The sequence below is a fragment of the Equus przewalskii genome, chromosome 13 (assembly GCF_037783145.1).
Source record: "Equus przewalskii isolate Varuska chromosome 13, EquPr2, whole genome shotgun sequence".
NCBI lineage: Eukaryota > Metazoa > Chordata > Mammalia > Perissodactyla > Equidae > Equus > Equus przewalskii.
In genome coordinates, this window is record NC_091843.1 from 47,840 (window position 1) to 63,843 (window position 16,004).

The window sequence follows — 16,004 nt, forward strand, 5'->3', positions numbered from 1 at the left end:
GTAAACACGTTTATAGTTTAATGTTTTACACATGTTATTTTTCTATTTGCTTTCTTACAGCTCAGAGACTCCTGACCCTATTTTCCTTGCAATCATAATCACCTCCTTTTTTTCTTTCCCTTTTCTTTTCCTTCTTTTTTTCTTTCCCTTTTCTTTTCCTTCTTCCTTTCTTCCTTTTCTTCCTTCCTTCCTTCCTTTCTTTCTTTCTCTTTCTTTCCTTCTTTTCTTTCTTTCTTTCTTCCTTCCTTCCTTTCTTTCTTTCTCTCTCCCTCTCTTTCCTGCCTTCCTTCCTTCCTTCCTTCTTTCTAAGGAAGTATTGATACAATTTTTTAACCACTTTTTTTAAAAAAATTTCCAGTGTACATCATTATGTTTTGACTTCAGTATAGACTGCATCATGTTCACCACAAATAGTCTAGTTTCATTTGTCACCACACACATGTGCCTGTTAACATCTTTCACCCTTCCCCTGCCCCTTCCCTTCTGGTAACCACCGATCTGTTCTCTGTATCTATGTGTTTGTTTTTGTTTATCTTATACATATAAGTTATTCATATGGTAATTGTCTTTGTCTGGCTTATTTCACTTAGCATACTATCCTCAAGATCTATCCATGTTGTTGCAAATGGCAAGATATCATCTTTTTATGGCTGAATAGTATTCCATTGTAATTATACACCACATCTTTATCCGTTCATCCATTGATGGGCTTTTAGGTGCTATCAAGTCTTGGCTATTGTGAATAACACTGCAATGAACATAGGAGTGCATATATCTTTTTGAATTAGTGTTTTCATATTCTTTGGATAAATACCCAGATGTGGAATAGCTGGATCATATCATATTTCTATTTTTAATTTTTTGAGAAATTTTCACACTGATTTCCATAGTAGCTGAGCTGAATACATCCCCACCAGCAGTACACAAAGGCTCCTTTTTCTCCACATTTTAACAGTGGTTATTTGTTTTCTTTTTAATAACAGCAATTCTGATGGGTGTGGGGTGATATCTCATTATAATTTGTTTTTTCATAAAGATTTTCCCTGAGCTAACATCTGTTGCCAATATAATTTTTTTTCCTTCTTCCCCCCAAAGGCCCCCAGCACATAGTTGTATATTCTAGCTGTAGATCCTTCTAGTTCTGCTTCATGGGATGCCACCTCAGCACAGCTTGAAGAGTGATGCTAGGTCCACACCCAGGATCTGAACTGGCAAATCCCTGGGCCACCAAAGCAGAGAACACAAACTTAATCACTCAGCCACAGGGCTGGCCCCTCATTATAGTTTTGATTTGCATTTCTCTAATAATTAGTGATGTTGAACATGTTTTCACCATCATTGCCTGTTGGCAATCTGTATATCTTATTGGGAAAAATGTCTGTTCAGATCCTCTCCCATTTTTGATTAGATTATTTGTTTTATGGTTGTTGAGTTGTATGATTTATTTATATATTTTGGACATCAACCCCTTATTGGATATATGATTTACAAATATTTTCTCCAAGTTGATAGGTTGTCTTTTCATTTTTTTGATGGTTTCCTTTGCCATGCAGAAGATTTTGAGTTTGACATAGTCCCATTTACTTTTTCTTTTGTTTCCCTTGCTTGAGGAGACAAGATATTCAAAAAGATACTGCTAAGACCAATGTCAAAGAGCATACTGTCTATGATGTATTCTTTTACTTTAGCCTGCCCTCCTCATGCTATTCTGGTACTTTTTAAGGTAGTGGTTTATTAGGGATCTTCATACACATTTTTATTTCACTACACTTATGTCTGTCTGTGTTACATGCTATATCACAATATGGAGGAGTTCTTTATGGCCTTAATGTGCAGGTGGATTTAGCTATTCCTGAAATCTATATCCTATATCTGTAATTATCTGTCTAATCTATCTATAAAATTGTCTATTTTATCTTGACAAAACGCTGCTGTGTAATATAGTAAGATTAAAATATTTTTTCTTTAAAATAGAGGATCCTTTTATCCCAAGAGGATTTTTATGAAACTCTATTATATAAAACCAATTTCAGTGGCCTCGCTTTCTTCCAATTTGCTCAATTTCCTTATTCTCCCCAGATTCCTCCAAGACAATATATTCCTGATGTGTTACAGACAACTTAGTGTATGTCAGTTATAATGAAAATGAACCCGGGCAGGAGGAAATATTTTAGTTTTAGGTAAATTCTTATTAAATATTTTAAGTAAGGTAGAAATCAGTTATCCAAAAAAACAACACATTGATGGATTGATGGCCCAATTTTAGTCATGGAGTTGGGACACGGTGGGGTGAGGGGGCTGGGGAGAGTTACCTGGATAGCACACTACTTGATCTATTCATCACCATACCTCTGAGAAACAAGTTAAGACACAAAAAAAATTGTATGTACATATGTCAAGATAATCCATTTCAGACAACACATTGTCTCCACTTAAGAAATAATTATTCTGAGGAGGGAATTCCAAGATGGCGCCGTGAGTAGTCCTCTTTGTCTCTCGCCCTTCGAGTCTACAATTATTTGGACACTTATCGCTTGACAAAGGATATCCAGACAGCATCTCAGGACGTCTGAGACACCCACGCGACTATACATCGGAAGGCGGACGGACTTTCCTCCGGGAGGATGTGGAAATAGGTGAAAACTCTCCGACCCCAACGGGCAGCCTAGTACCCGCAAGCGGCTTTCTTCCAACGGACGCCCCAAGAGGATCCACACACATCTAGGGCAGGAGCGAGAACACAACAGAGGAGCGACGGTGGAAACAGGTGACCAGAACCCTACTTAAACCCCCCGCAATTACTCCTAAATGCAGAGGGAAACTTTGGAGTTGCACACCTGAGCCCGCGGGGAGAGTCTCTCCCCGCCATTGGCGGGGAGACCCAGCCTGGTGCTCGGGGCGCCCGGAGGGTCCCAGAGAGACGCCCGCCCCGGGGGACTAGGGATTGCCAGAGATCTCGGAGAGGACCGGGGCGGGGGAACTTTCAAAGGCGGGTCCGGCGACCCGGTGGGGAAGCGCCGGAGCTCCGCCAGGCAGCAGACAAAACTCTCTGTCTGCCGGTAGCAGAGGGGCCACGCTGAGCACTCAGGGCTCCCGGCAGAGGCCCGGAGAGAAGCCCAGAGGACGGGGCGACCCCCAGCTGCCGTTGCCGCCCCGTGGGACTAGGGATTGCCGGAGATCTCGGAGAGGACCGGGGCGGGGGAACTTTCAAAGGCGGGTCCGGCGACCCGGAGGGGAAGCGCCGGAGCTCCCCCAGGCAGCAGACAAAACTCTCTGTCTGCCATTAGCAGAGGGGCCACGCCCAGCATTCAGGGCTCCCGGCAGAGGCTCGGACAGAAGCCCAGAGGGCGGGGCGTCCCCCAGCTGCCGTTGCCCGCCCCGTGGGACTAGGGATTGCCGGAGATCTCGGAGAGGACCGGGGCGGGGGAACTTTCAAAGGCGGGTCCGGCGACCCGGAGGGGAAGCGCCGGAGCTCCCCCAGGCAGCAGACAAAACTCTCTGTCTGCCATTAGCAGAGGGGCCACGCCCAGCATTCAGGGCTCCCGGCAGAGGCTCGGACAGAAGCCCAGAGGGCGGGGCGTCCCCCAGCTGCCGTTGCCCGCCCCGTGGGACTAGGGATTGCCGGAGATCTCGGAGAAGACCGGGGCGGGGGAACTTTCAAAGGCGGGTTCGGCGACCCGGAGGGGAAGCGCCGGAGCTCCGCCAGGCAGCAGACAAAACTCTCTGTCTGCCGGTAGCAGAGGGGCCACGCTGAGCATTCAGAGCTCCCGGCAGAGGCCCGGAGAGAAGCCCAGAGGACGGGGCGACCCCCAGCTGCCGTTGCCCACCTGGTGAGGCTAGGGATTGCCGGAGATCTCGGAGAGGACTGGGGCTGGAGAGAGTTCCAGAGACCCAGCTTAGTAGCCTAGGGGGAAACCCTACAGGCTCACAGAAGCCGTAGGGAAAGCCTCTGCACAGCACCAGTAGAAGGCACCAAGCCGCCAGCCACAAGGCTGGAAGACCCCAGGGCAAAAGCAGCATAGCTAGGTGTACTAACCACAGACTGTAGAAGATGCCAATAGCTCTCCTGCGACCCATAGAGGACAAGTGAGATTTGGTGGGTGCCGACAGCAACGGAGCGACAAATATAAGTGATCCCACCCCTGGCCGCTGGAAAAGCCCATAACACCGTTGCAGACCCCAAGGAGAGAGCGCATCTAGGTGGGCAACAACAGTAGGCACCTGCAGCCTGAAGCCCCCCGTGACGGCCCCCACGGCAGAGGAGGGAATCCAAAGGGCCACTGTGGCTACGAAGAGGGGCCCAGGCCCAGTTAGCAACTACGGACAGGGTTCCTGGTTGGTGAAGTATAAACAGCTGCTCCCCCCACCGCAGCAGCTGAAACAAGTGAAAGGAGCAACTAAACTCTATCTCCATGCGGAGGCACAAATCAACATCATCAAGCAATATGAAAAAATACATTAAATCTCCAGAACAGAAAGAAAGTAACAAATACACAGAAAACAATCCCAAAGAAAATGAGATATATAACGTAAATGATGATGACTTCAAAACAGCCATCATTAAAATACTCATTGAGTTAAGAGAGAATTCTGACCGACAACTCAACGAGTTCAGGAGCTATGTCACAAAAGAGTTTGATACGATAAAGAAGAACCAAACAGAAATATTGGAAATGAAGAACACAATAGAGGAGATTAAGAAAAATCTAGATGCTCTGAACAGTAGGGCCGATAATATGGAGGAAAGAATTAGCAATTTGGAAGATGGCAATATAGAATTGCTGCAGGCAGAGGAGGAGAGAGAAGCAAGACTTAAAAGAAATGAAGAAACTCTCCGAGAATTATCAGACACAATTAGGAGATGCAACGTAAGTATTATAGGTATACCAGAGGGAGAAGAGAAGGAGAAAGGGGCAGAAAACCTATTCAAAGAAATAATGGCTGAGAACTTCCCAAATCTGGTGAGGGAGATGGATCTTCAGGTGACAGAAGCCAATAGATCTCCAAACTTTATCAATGCAAGAAGACCAACTCCACGGCATATAGTAGTGAAGCTAGCAAAAGTCAACGACAAGGAGAAAATATTAAGGACAGCCAGGCAAAAGAAAATAACCTACAAAGGAACCCCCATCAGGCTATCAGCAGATTTCTCAGCAGAAACTTTACAGGCTAGAAGAGAGTGGAATGATATATTCAAAAATCTGAAGGACAAAAATCTACAGCCGAGAATTCTCTACCCAGCGAAAATATCCTTCAAATACGATGGAGAAATAAAAACTTTCCCAGATAAACAAAAATTAAGGGAGTTCATTGCCACAAAACCTCCTCTTCAGGAAATCCTCAGGAAAACCCTCATTCCTGAAAAATCCAAAAAAGGAAAGGGGCTACAAAACCAAGAGCAGAGGAGATAAGTAGAAGGACAACAACAGAGAGTAGCAGCTCTACATCAGTACAGATTAAACCATGGGACGAGAAACAAAGGAAACTGAAGAAAACCGGAAAACAAGACACAAAATGGTAGTGGTAGGCCCCCACGTCTCAATAATCACTCTAAATGTAAATGGATTGAACTCCCCAATCAAAAGACACAGAGTGGCAGGATGGATCAAAGAACAAGATCCAACAATATGCTGCCTCCAGGAAACACACCTCAGCCCCAAAGACAAACACAGACTCAGAGTGAAGGGATGGAGAACAATACTCCAAGCTAATAATGAACAAAAGAAAGCAGGTGTCGCTATACTAATATCAGACAAGGTAGATTTCAAAGCAAAACAGATAAAGAAAGACAAAGAGGGACAGTATATAATGATAAAAGGGACTCTCCACCAAGAAGACATAACACTTATAAATATATACGCACCCAACACAGGAGCACCAAAATTTGTAAAGCAACTCTTAATAGAACTAAAAGAAGACATCAACAACAATACAATAATAGTAGGGGACCTCAACACACCATTAACACCAATGGACAGAACATCCAGACAGAAAATCAACAAGGAAATAATAGAATTAAATGAAAAATTAGACCAGATGGACTTAATAGATATATATAGAACACTTCATCCAAAAACAGCAGGTTACACATTCTTCTCAAGTGCACATGGAACATTCTCAAGGATTGACCATATTTTGGGAACCAAAGCAAACATCAATAAATACAAGAGAGTTGAAATAATAGCAAGCATCTTTTCTGATCATAACGCTATTAAACTAGAAATCAACTACAAGAAAAAAGCAGAGAAAGGTGCAAAAATGTGGAGACTAAACAACACGCTTCTCAACAAACAATGGATCATTGAAGAAATTAAAGAAGAAATCAAATCTTATCTGGAGACAAATGAAAATGAGAACACGACATACCAAATCATTTGGGATGCAGCAAAAGCAGTCCTAAGAGGGAAATTCATCGCAATACAGGCTCACCTCACTAAACAAGAAAAAGCTCACGTAAGCAACCTCAAACGACACCTAACAGAACTAGAAAAAGAAGAACAAACAAGGCCCAGAGTCAGTAGAAGGAGGGAAATAATAAAAATAAGAGCAGAAATAAACGATATTGAAACAAAAAAGACAATAGAAAGGATCAATGAAACAAAGAGTTGGTTCTTCGAAAGAATTAACAAAATTGACAAACCCCTAGCCAGACTCACCAAGAAAAGAAGAGAGAAATCGCAAATTAATAAAATCAGGAATGACAGAGGAGAAATCACAACAGATACCAATGAAATACAAGAGATCATAAGAGAATACTATGAAAAACTATATGCCAACAAATTGAACAACCTGGAAGAAATGGACAAATTCCTAGACTCCTACAATCTCCCCAAACTGAATCAGGAAGAAATGGAGAATCTGAATAGACCAATCACAAGTAAGGAAATAGAAACGGTAATCAAAAACCTCCCCAAAAATAAGAGTCCAGGACCAGACGGCTTCTCTGGAGAATTCTACCAAACATTCAAAGAAGACTTAATACCTATTCTCCTCAAACTGTTCCAGAAAATTGAGAAAGATGGAGAACTCCCTAACACATTCTATGAAGCCAACATCACTCTGATCCCCAAACCTGACAAGGACAACACAAAGAAGGAGAACTACAGGCCGATATCACTGATGAACATAGATGCAAAAATCCTCAACAAAATTTTGGCAAACCGATTACAGCAATACATCAAAAAGATTATACACCATGATCAAGTGGGATTTATACCAGGGACACATGGATGGTTCAACATCCGCAAGTCAATCAACGTGATACACTACATCAACAAAATGAAAAACAAAAACCACATGATCATCTCAATAGATGCAGAGAAAGCATTCGACAAGATCCAACACCCATTTATGATAAAAACCCTCAGTAAAATGGGTATAGAAGGAAAGTACCTCAACATAATAAAGGCCATATATGATAGACCCACAGCCAACATCATACTCAATGGACAAAAGCTGAAAGCCATCCCTCTGAGGACAGGAACAAGACAAGGGTGCCCACTTTCACCACTCCTATTCAACATAGTTCTGGAGGTGCTGGCCAGAGCAATTCGGCAGGAGAAAGAAATAAAAGGAATCCAAATAGGTAACGAAAAAGTAAAACTCTCGTTGTTTGCAGACGACATGATCTTATACATAGAAAACCCCAAAGAATCCACAGAAAAACTATTAGAAATAATCAACAACTACAGCAAAGTAGCAGGGTATAAAATTAACGTGCATAAATCAGTAGCATTTCTATACACTAACAATAAACTAACAGAAAAAGTACTCAAGAACTCTATCCCATTCACAATCGCAACGAAACGAATAAAATACCTTGGGATAAACTTAACCAAGGAAGTGAAGGATCTATACAATGAAAACTACAAGACTTTCTTGAAAGAAATAGGCGATGACATAAAGAGATGGAAAAACATTCCTTGCACATGGATTGGAAGAATAAACATAGTTAAAATGTCCATACTACCTAAAGCAATATACAGATTCAATGCTATCCCAATCATAATCCCAAGAACATTCTTCACAGAAATTGAACAAACAATCCTAAAATTCATATGGGGCAACAAAAGACCGCGAATTGCTAAAGCAATCCTGAGCAAGAAAAACAAAGCCGGCGGAATCACAATCCCCAATTTCAAAACATACTACAAAGCTACAGTGATCAAAACAGCATGGTACTGGTACAAAAACAGGTCCACAGATCAATGGAACAGAATTGAAAGCCCAGAGATAAAACCACACATCTATGGACAGCTAATCTTCGACAAAGGAGCAGAGGGCCTACAATGGAGAAAAGAAAGTCTCTTCAACAAATGGTGCTGGGAAAACTTGACAGCCACATGCAAAAGATTGAAAATTGACCATTCTTTTTCACCACACACCAAAATAAACTCAAAATGGATCAAAGACCTAAAGATTAGGCCTGAGACAATAAGTCTTTTGGAAGAGAATATAGGCAGTACACTCTTTGACATCAGTTTCAAAAGAATCTTTTCGGACACTGTAACTCCTCAGTTGAGGGAAACAATAGAAAGAATAAACAAATGGGACTTCATCAGACTAAAGAGCTTCTTCAAGGCAAGGGAAAACAGGATTGAAACAAAAAAACAGCTCACTAATTGGGAAAAAATATTTACAAGCCACTTATCCGACAAAGGGTTTATCTCCATAATATACAAAGAACTCACACTGCTTAACAACAAAAAAACAAACAACCCGATCAAAAAATGGGCAGAGGACATGAACAGACATTTCTCAAAAGAAGATATGAATATGGCCAATAGACACATGAAAAGATGTTCATCATCGCTAATCATCAGGGAAATGCGAATCAAAACTACACTAAGATATCACCTTACCCCCGTTAGATTGGCAAAAACATCCAAAACCAAGAACGACAAATGTTGGAGAGGTTGTGGAGAAAGAGGAACCCTCATACACTGTTGGTGGGAATGCAAACTGGTACAGCCACTATGGAAAACAGTATGGAGATTTCTCAAAAAGTTAAAAATAGAAATACCCTATGACCCAGCCATCCCATTACTGGGTATCTATCCTAAGAACCTGATATCAGATATCTCAAGAGTCCGTTGCACCCCTATGTTCATCGCAGCATTATTTACAATAGCCAAGACGTGGAACCAGCCTACATGCCCAGAAACTGATGATTGGATAAAGAAGATGTGGTATATATACACAATGGAATACTACTCAGCCATAAAAAAAAGACGAAATTGGCCCATTCACAACAATGTCGATGGACCTCGAGGGCATTATGTTAAGCGAAATAAGTCAGTCAGAGAAAGACGAACTCTATATGACTCCACTCATAGGTGGAAATTAGCATATTGATAAGGAGATCTGATCGGTGGTTACCAGGGAAAAGGGGGGGTGGGGGGAGGGTACGGAGGGGGAAGTGGTGTACCCACAACATGACTAACAAAAATGTACAACTGAAATCTCACAAGGTTGTAATCTATCATAACATTAATAAAAAAAAAAAAAAGAAATAATTATTCTTCAAGCAAAAATAGGAAGATTGGCAACAGATGTTAGCTCAGGGCCAATCTTCCTCACCAAAAATAAACAAATAAATACACACCAAAAAATACCCACTATGTAGTTGATATTTAAGGGATATTTCCAAGTGCCATAAATGCACTGAAACATTTAATTTTCATTTTTCTTTCCCAATTACCCCACAAAAAAGAGTTGATTTGGCTACTATGGAAAAAGAGGGCAAGATAATTTATGTCATTTGCTCAATATTCTCCTTTGCAAATACTGCAATTGTAGATGCAGCAGAGGCCCTATCCGCCAGTGTATATTTCCTGGGATATTTCCCTGTATAAAGACAAATAATCTCTACTATGACCTTGTTAGAGTTTCCTGCTTACCCACCTCCATCCTGACTCAGTCAAGTGTGTTGTTTGTTTCATCCTGTACCACCTGTAGGCATACGGGTTCTCACAGGATTATGTTTTTCAATAGAAGGTTTTAAATGTTTAAAAGGATTATTGGAATTTGGATGTTAAAATTGTTATTGTGAAATTAATATATAATATATCATGTGATTGCAATTTGTTAAATGTAATTATGTAATCATCATTATATAAATGGGAAACAAAAGTTTAATAACTATCTGCACACCTAACACCTAAAGTTTTTACCATTTTTAAATTTTTTTCTTCTTAGAACTATCTATATCTATACCTATAATCTACACCTATATTATATCTATTTGTGTATCTATATCATCTATATCTATATCTATCTACATAAGTGTTTGCCAACATTGGTCCTATTGACATTTGGGGCTGGATAATTCCTTTTTGGGGGGATCCCAAATATAGTAGGATAATTAGCAGTATCACTGGACTCTAACCATAATATGCTATTAACACTCCTTCTCCAGTTGTGACAACCAAAATGCCTCAAAATTTTGTCAAACATTCTTTGAGGGGCAGATCTTACTCAACTGAAAATCACTGATCTATCTCTATCTCCAATCCTGTCTTTACAACTGCTTATCTTCCCCGCCGCCAGATATTTTTTATTGTTATGTGTGTTCTATTGTGGTAAGTGGGTTTATTTTAAAATATCCTGATTGGAAATTTGGGTTTATCTTATTTATGCTAAGTAGCTTTGTATACAAAACACTCCTAGATGGTACTACGTGAAAGCTATTGACTATGCTGATGTGTCTTTTCAGTATAGGTTTTCTGATAAACCTGGATGGAAAAACAATCTAACAGTGCAGGATGAACTCATTCTAATGGTAGTCACACATCTTCCTGAGTTGCAGGAGCCATTATTTGGGCTCTTCCTCATCATCTGCATAGTCTCAGTGGTGGGTATCTTGGTCATCGTCATCCTCACTAAAGTGGACTCCAGGCTACAAACACCCATGTACTTCTTCAAACACCTGGCTTTCACTGATCTTTGCTATTCCACAACTGTAGGCCTGAAAATGCTAGTAAGTTTTGGTGTAGATGAAGATACAATCTCCTATTATTTTTGCACCACACAGGGAGATTTCTACATTATGTTCATCATTAGCGAACGTTTTATCTATCAGCAATGCCTTATCACTGCCCTGTGGCCATCTGTAACCCTCTGCTCTACACGGTCATCAGGTCACAAAGGGCATGTCAGGTGCTGGTAGCAATCTTCTTTCTCTATAGCATGTTTGTTTCTCATCTAGTCACCATAAGGATTTTTAATTTATCCTTCTGTAGCTACAATGTTGTCAATCATTTCTGCTGTGACTATATCCCCTTGTAATCTTTGCTTTGCTCAAATACACATAGAAGTTAATTGATAATTATGATTTTCTCAATTTTAAACTTGATTTCATCTCTTCTGATAGTTCTTGTGTCTTATCTGCTCATCCTTGTAGCCATTCTCAGGATGAACTCTGCAGAGGGCAGGCTTAAGTCTTTCTCCACTTGTGGATCCCACCTGACAGTGGTCACATTGTTCTATGGAACTTTGATATTTATGTATGTGCAGCTCAAGTCCACTCATTCCTTTGACACTGATAGTTTTTATAGTTTACATTCTTGTTATCTCAATGTTAAATCACTTAATCGATAGTGTGAGAAACAAAGATGTAAAACATGCTATAGGCAGGATATGGAAAAAATTGTGCAATATCTTTTCTTAAGTTCATTGTACTATGTGGTTCCTATGAATTAGGTTATTAATGTTAAACATTGCTATGTATTCCTTCAGAGGAAAAAGCAGGGATAAATGAGTTTGATATGTATTTAGAGATTGAATTCTATGTACCAGTCATACTTCTAAGTAATCTAAATATATTAGTGAACAAAACAATAAATATAATTTCCTTCCTTGAGGAGAAGAGATGAATTACAAACATAATAATTAAGAAAGTTTTCAGTACAGTAGAATGGGTTGGGGGACTATAGACCATAAGAGCAGATAAGGAGAGTGGGTATGCTGTGTGGGAGTAAGAAAGAATAGTAGGTACATAAGGGAAGTTCAGATCACTCTGGTGTTGTTCTCAACCTTCAGAACAAACTTTCCAGTGTCTATGTATTTGTGTGTATGTATGTGTGTTTTTCTCTGAGCATATTCCTTCTGTTAAGCCTTCATGCACACTTGATTTTAGTTTTAAAGATGCTCAGTGCACTGCATTAATTTTAAAGTAATCAGTCATCTGAATTTGCTCAAAAGTTTCCATTCCACATGGGGATCTTTGTGTCCTGATCTTTTCTCATCAGTGCCATTACTTCCACATATGAGCCCTAGAGAGTTTATTAACTTAACACAGTTGGCATTCCAGCAATCCAGAAGATCTTCATGCATTTAATTTTGTCTAAACTCATCTATTTTTCTATAGCAGTGGATATATCAATTAAGTGAAGTTTCTTGTGATCTGTCATAGAAGCATCCTGGTTTTTACTTTTATTTTTCCTACCAGCTTGATCTTGGTACCCAACTGCTTGTTTTTGTCTAATGGGCTGTTACTCTTTCTTATGTCTCAGAACCAAGAATAATTCTTGTTTAAAAGTCATGTTCTAGTTGTTTTTGTGTCCTTGCATATGAGGTCTACTCTGTGATAAATTAAGTTATTGCTTCTCTTTCCATAAATTTGATTCAAATTATTATGTGCTATCTTTTCATTAGGATATATTGTCTGGCCACATTGATTTGATGATCCTACTTGGAGGAAGCAAAAGGAGATGATTCTATGATCTGGACTATGCTGTTTCCTAGTGAATGTGGAGTGTGTACATAGCAATTTGCATACTTGTTATGTCTTTAGACATACTTCCTACATAACCTTTCCTAAGTTCCCTTATTTTTTGTTTATTTGTATTATTTTTTACATTTAATAGACTTATTTACATCTTAGAGAGACTGGACTGTTTTCTGAGTCCATCATCTTGGAATAAATTTAGCCATTCCATGTATTTATCCAAGAGAAATGACAGCACATTTCATTATAAATATGTGTATGCAAATGCCCATAGAAGCTTTATTTATAATAGCAAGACACTGGAAACAATCCAAATATTCTTTCACTTGAGAATAGATAAACAAATTGTGTGATATCCAAGCAAATGAATACCACTCAGCTATAAAAAGTAATGAATTATTGCTATACACAAAAATATGGATGGCTCTCAAGACTATTATGCAGAGCCTTGCAAGACATTCTCTCCTATCCAAAATGTCCATGAGTGTATTTGGTGCCTGCCAAAAGGTCCTTGATATCTGGTCATTTTTCATCCTGTCAAAAACCTCCATGGGGGCATTTGGTCCATGCCAAAAGGTCTGTGATATTTGCAGGGCCATTTTGTCCTGTCCAAAATGTATATAAGACATATAGTCCACATCAAAAGGACCTTGATACTTGGTCCTGTCCAAAACCATTTGGCATGAACAAAATATGCTCATGGACATTTTGGACAGGACCAAATGTCAAGGACCTTTTGGCATGGACCAAGTGTCATACGGACCAAGTGTCTTGTAGACATTTTGGAGAGGACTCAATGTCCTGCAAGAGCAGTGATGAAGAACATGTGATAAAATGCAGAGGAGTGAATACACACAAACACACAAAAGAGTACCTGCAAAACTGGTGAAATCTGAACAAATTATGTGTATTATACCAATGTCAATTTCCTAGTGAAATCATACTGTAGTTATGCAAGACCTTATCATTGTGGGGAACTGGGGGAAGATTATGCAGAATCTTTCTTCATTGTTTTTTACAACTTCCTGTAAATCTCTAGTTATTTGAATACAAAATTTTTCTAAAATAGCAAATTAAAGTTGTCTTGGTTGGGCAAGGGACAAGGAGGGTAGAATGGAGTTAATATGTATGAAGACTAAGAAATTTGGGGAGTGATGGGTATATTTGTTATCTTGATGACTTTGATGGATCCATGAGTAATACACATATGTCAAAACTTATCAAATTTTGCACTTTATATATATGCAGCTTAGTCAATGTCCAAAAACAAAAGCAAAGTGACCACAGAAACTGACCACTAATATTTATACGAAATGGCAGCAGTTTGATAACTTGGAAAGAAAAGGGAAGAAGAAGTATAATAAATTGGATGAAAGATACATATAATACCATAAATGCCAAATTAACAAGAAGGACATAATTCATGCACTAGACGTGAAAAGGATAATCCAGGATAAGTCTTGCATCTTTATTAATAGAATAATATATTGGTAAACGATCTGAAATATTTAGGAGAATTAATAAGTATATACTACTCTCTCTTATTAAGATTACATGTATATATATATGTTCACATCATTTTTAAGAGGACAAGTTGGCAGTTGTTCATTAAGGCTGTACATTTTAGTGGTGTTTGCAATAGCTGTGAGTTAGAGACAAATAAAATATCTACCAGTAAAAAAAGATAAATGAAATTTGTTGGATATATATCACGGATGATAATGCAGAAAGAAACAAAATATGTCATCACATCGAAGCATACCAAATAAAATGACTTAAATGCAGTAATGAAATTTATAGAACCATAAAATATACACGTAGTTGTATACACACAAAATACTACATTTTTACAAGGATAAACTGATATGCTAGGCATATATCAAGCACAATGTTTTAAAGTGAGAAAGAAAAATTGGAGTGGGTGTTGGACAGAATGGAATAAATGAAGTTCTGTAATATGCAATTAAGGGAAAAAAACAAAATCAAGAGAGAAGTAGCTAGTTGATCATGGCCACTCACTATGGAATGAGAAGAATCAGTAACTAGAAAGGGGAAGGGGAGAAACAAGGAAAACAACAATAAAAATCAAGGAAACAGCATGACGACATTTGCATAATGTATAATTTTTATTTCATTTATGGTTTTAAAATAATGTAATAAAACAGAATTTTAACATATCTCCACTGTGTCACTCATTTGAAGAGACCATTCAATGGCAATGGGGACTCTTGTTGAGCCTATCCTAAATATATGACATTTTAATTAAGAGTCCTTTGTGGTACAAATGGAAAGTTAACTTAGAGTGAAAAAAATAAAAAACAAAAGTAAGTTACTACTGAATACAAATTGCCCTTGACAATTAACGGACAGCCTCTAGGCACTGTGTTATGCTCTTATATGCTTCAGGAATAATGAACAAGTTGCTTGGCATGTTCTCAGGGAAAGTCTTCAAAAGGTGAAAAGTTCTACATGTTGTTCTCAATATGCCATGTTAAGAAACACATACAGGAGTCAAGACAGAGACTTCATTACAGGTAAAATCCATACAATATTTCACATGGCGCCATATGGTACTGATATCCACAATGTTCCAGTGACGTTTGCGAAGTTCCACTTTAATTCCATGGCAAAGCCCTAGAAAAACATGATCATTTCTGATTCTGCTTTCTTTGCTTTCTAATAACCACAATGCTTGAGTAGGAATAGCAACTCTCTGCTTTTTCCTTCATATTAATTTTTGGAACATTTTTACATGGGTTGAGAGGCTAAGTGTTCAGATGGATCTTGGAATCTTCACTGTCATATTGTTTGTAAAATATTTATGTATTATATGAATAATTTTATCTTTTTTTTAAAGCCACTTGAAGTCTCTTCTTTTTTATTAATGTCTTTTTCGTAGGTATGCTTTTTTTTGGTGAAGAAGACTGGCCCTGAGCTAATATCTGTTGCCAATGTTCCTCTTTTTTTTTTCTCCCCAAGGCCCCAGGACATAGTTGTATATCCTAGTTGTAAGTCCTTCTAGTTCTTCTATGCAGGATGCTGCCACCACATGGCCTGATGAGTGGTGTGTAGGCCCGTGCCCAGGATCTGAACCAGTGAACCCTAGGACACCAAAGCAGAATGTTCTTAACCACTATGCCAGGGGGCCAGCCCCCAATTTTATCTCTAATGGAGGCCAAAACTGACAGCAAATGAAGCACAAAGAGACATGAAATTTTAAAAATTGGCAAAATTAAGAAACCACAGATATTTAGTCTCTCATTTGGAAGTCCTTCCA

At 39.2% G+C, this 16,004-nt stretch overlaps 1 pseudogene; it reads left to right on the top strand.

Annotated features, from left to right (window-relative positions):
- The first annotated feature begins 2,467 nt into the window (after positions 1-2,467).
- LOC139075418 (olfactory receptor 8K3-like) lies at positions 2,468-11,668 on the top strand (annotated as a pseudogene).
- The last annotated feature ends 4,336 nt before the right edge of the window (positions 11,669-16,004 follow it).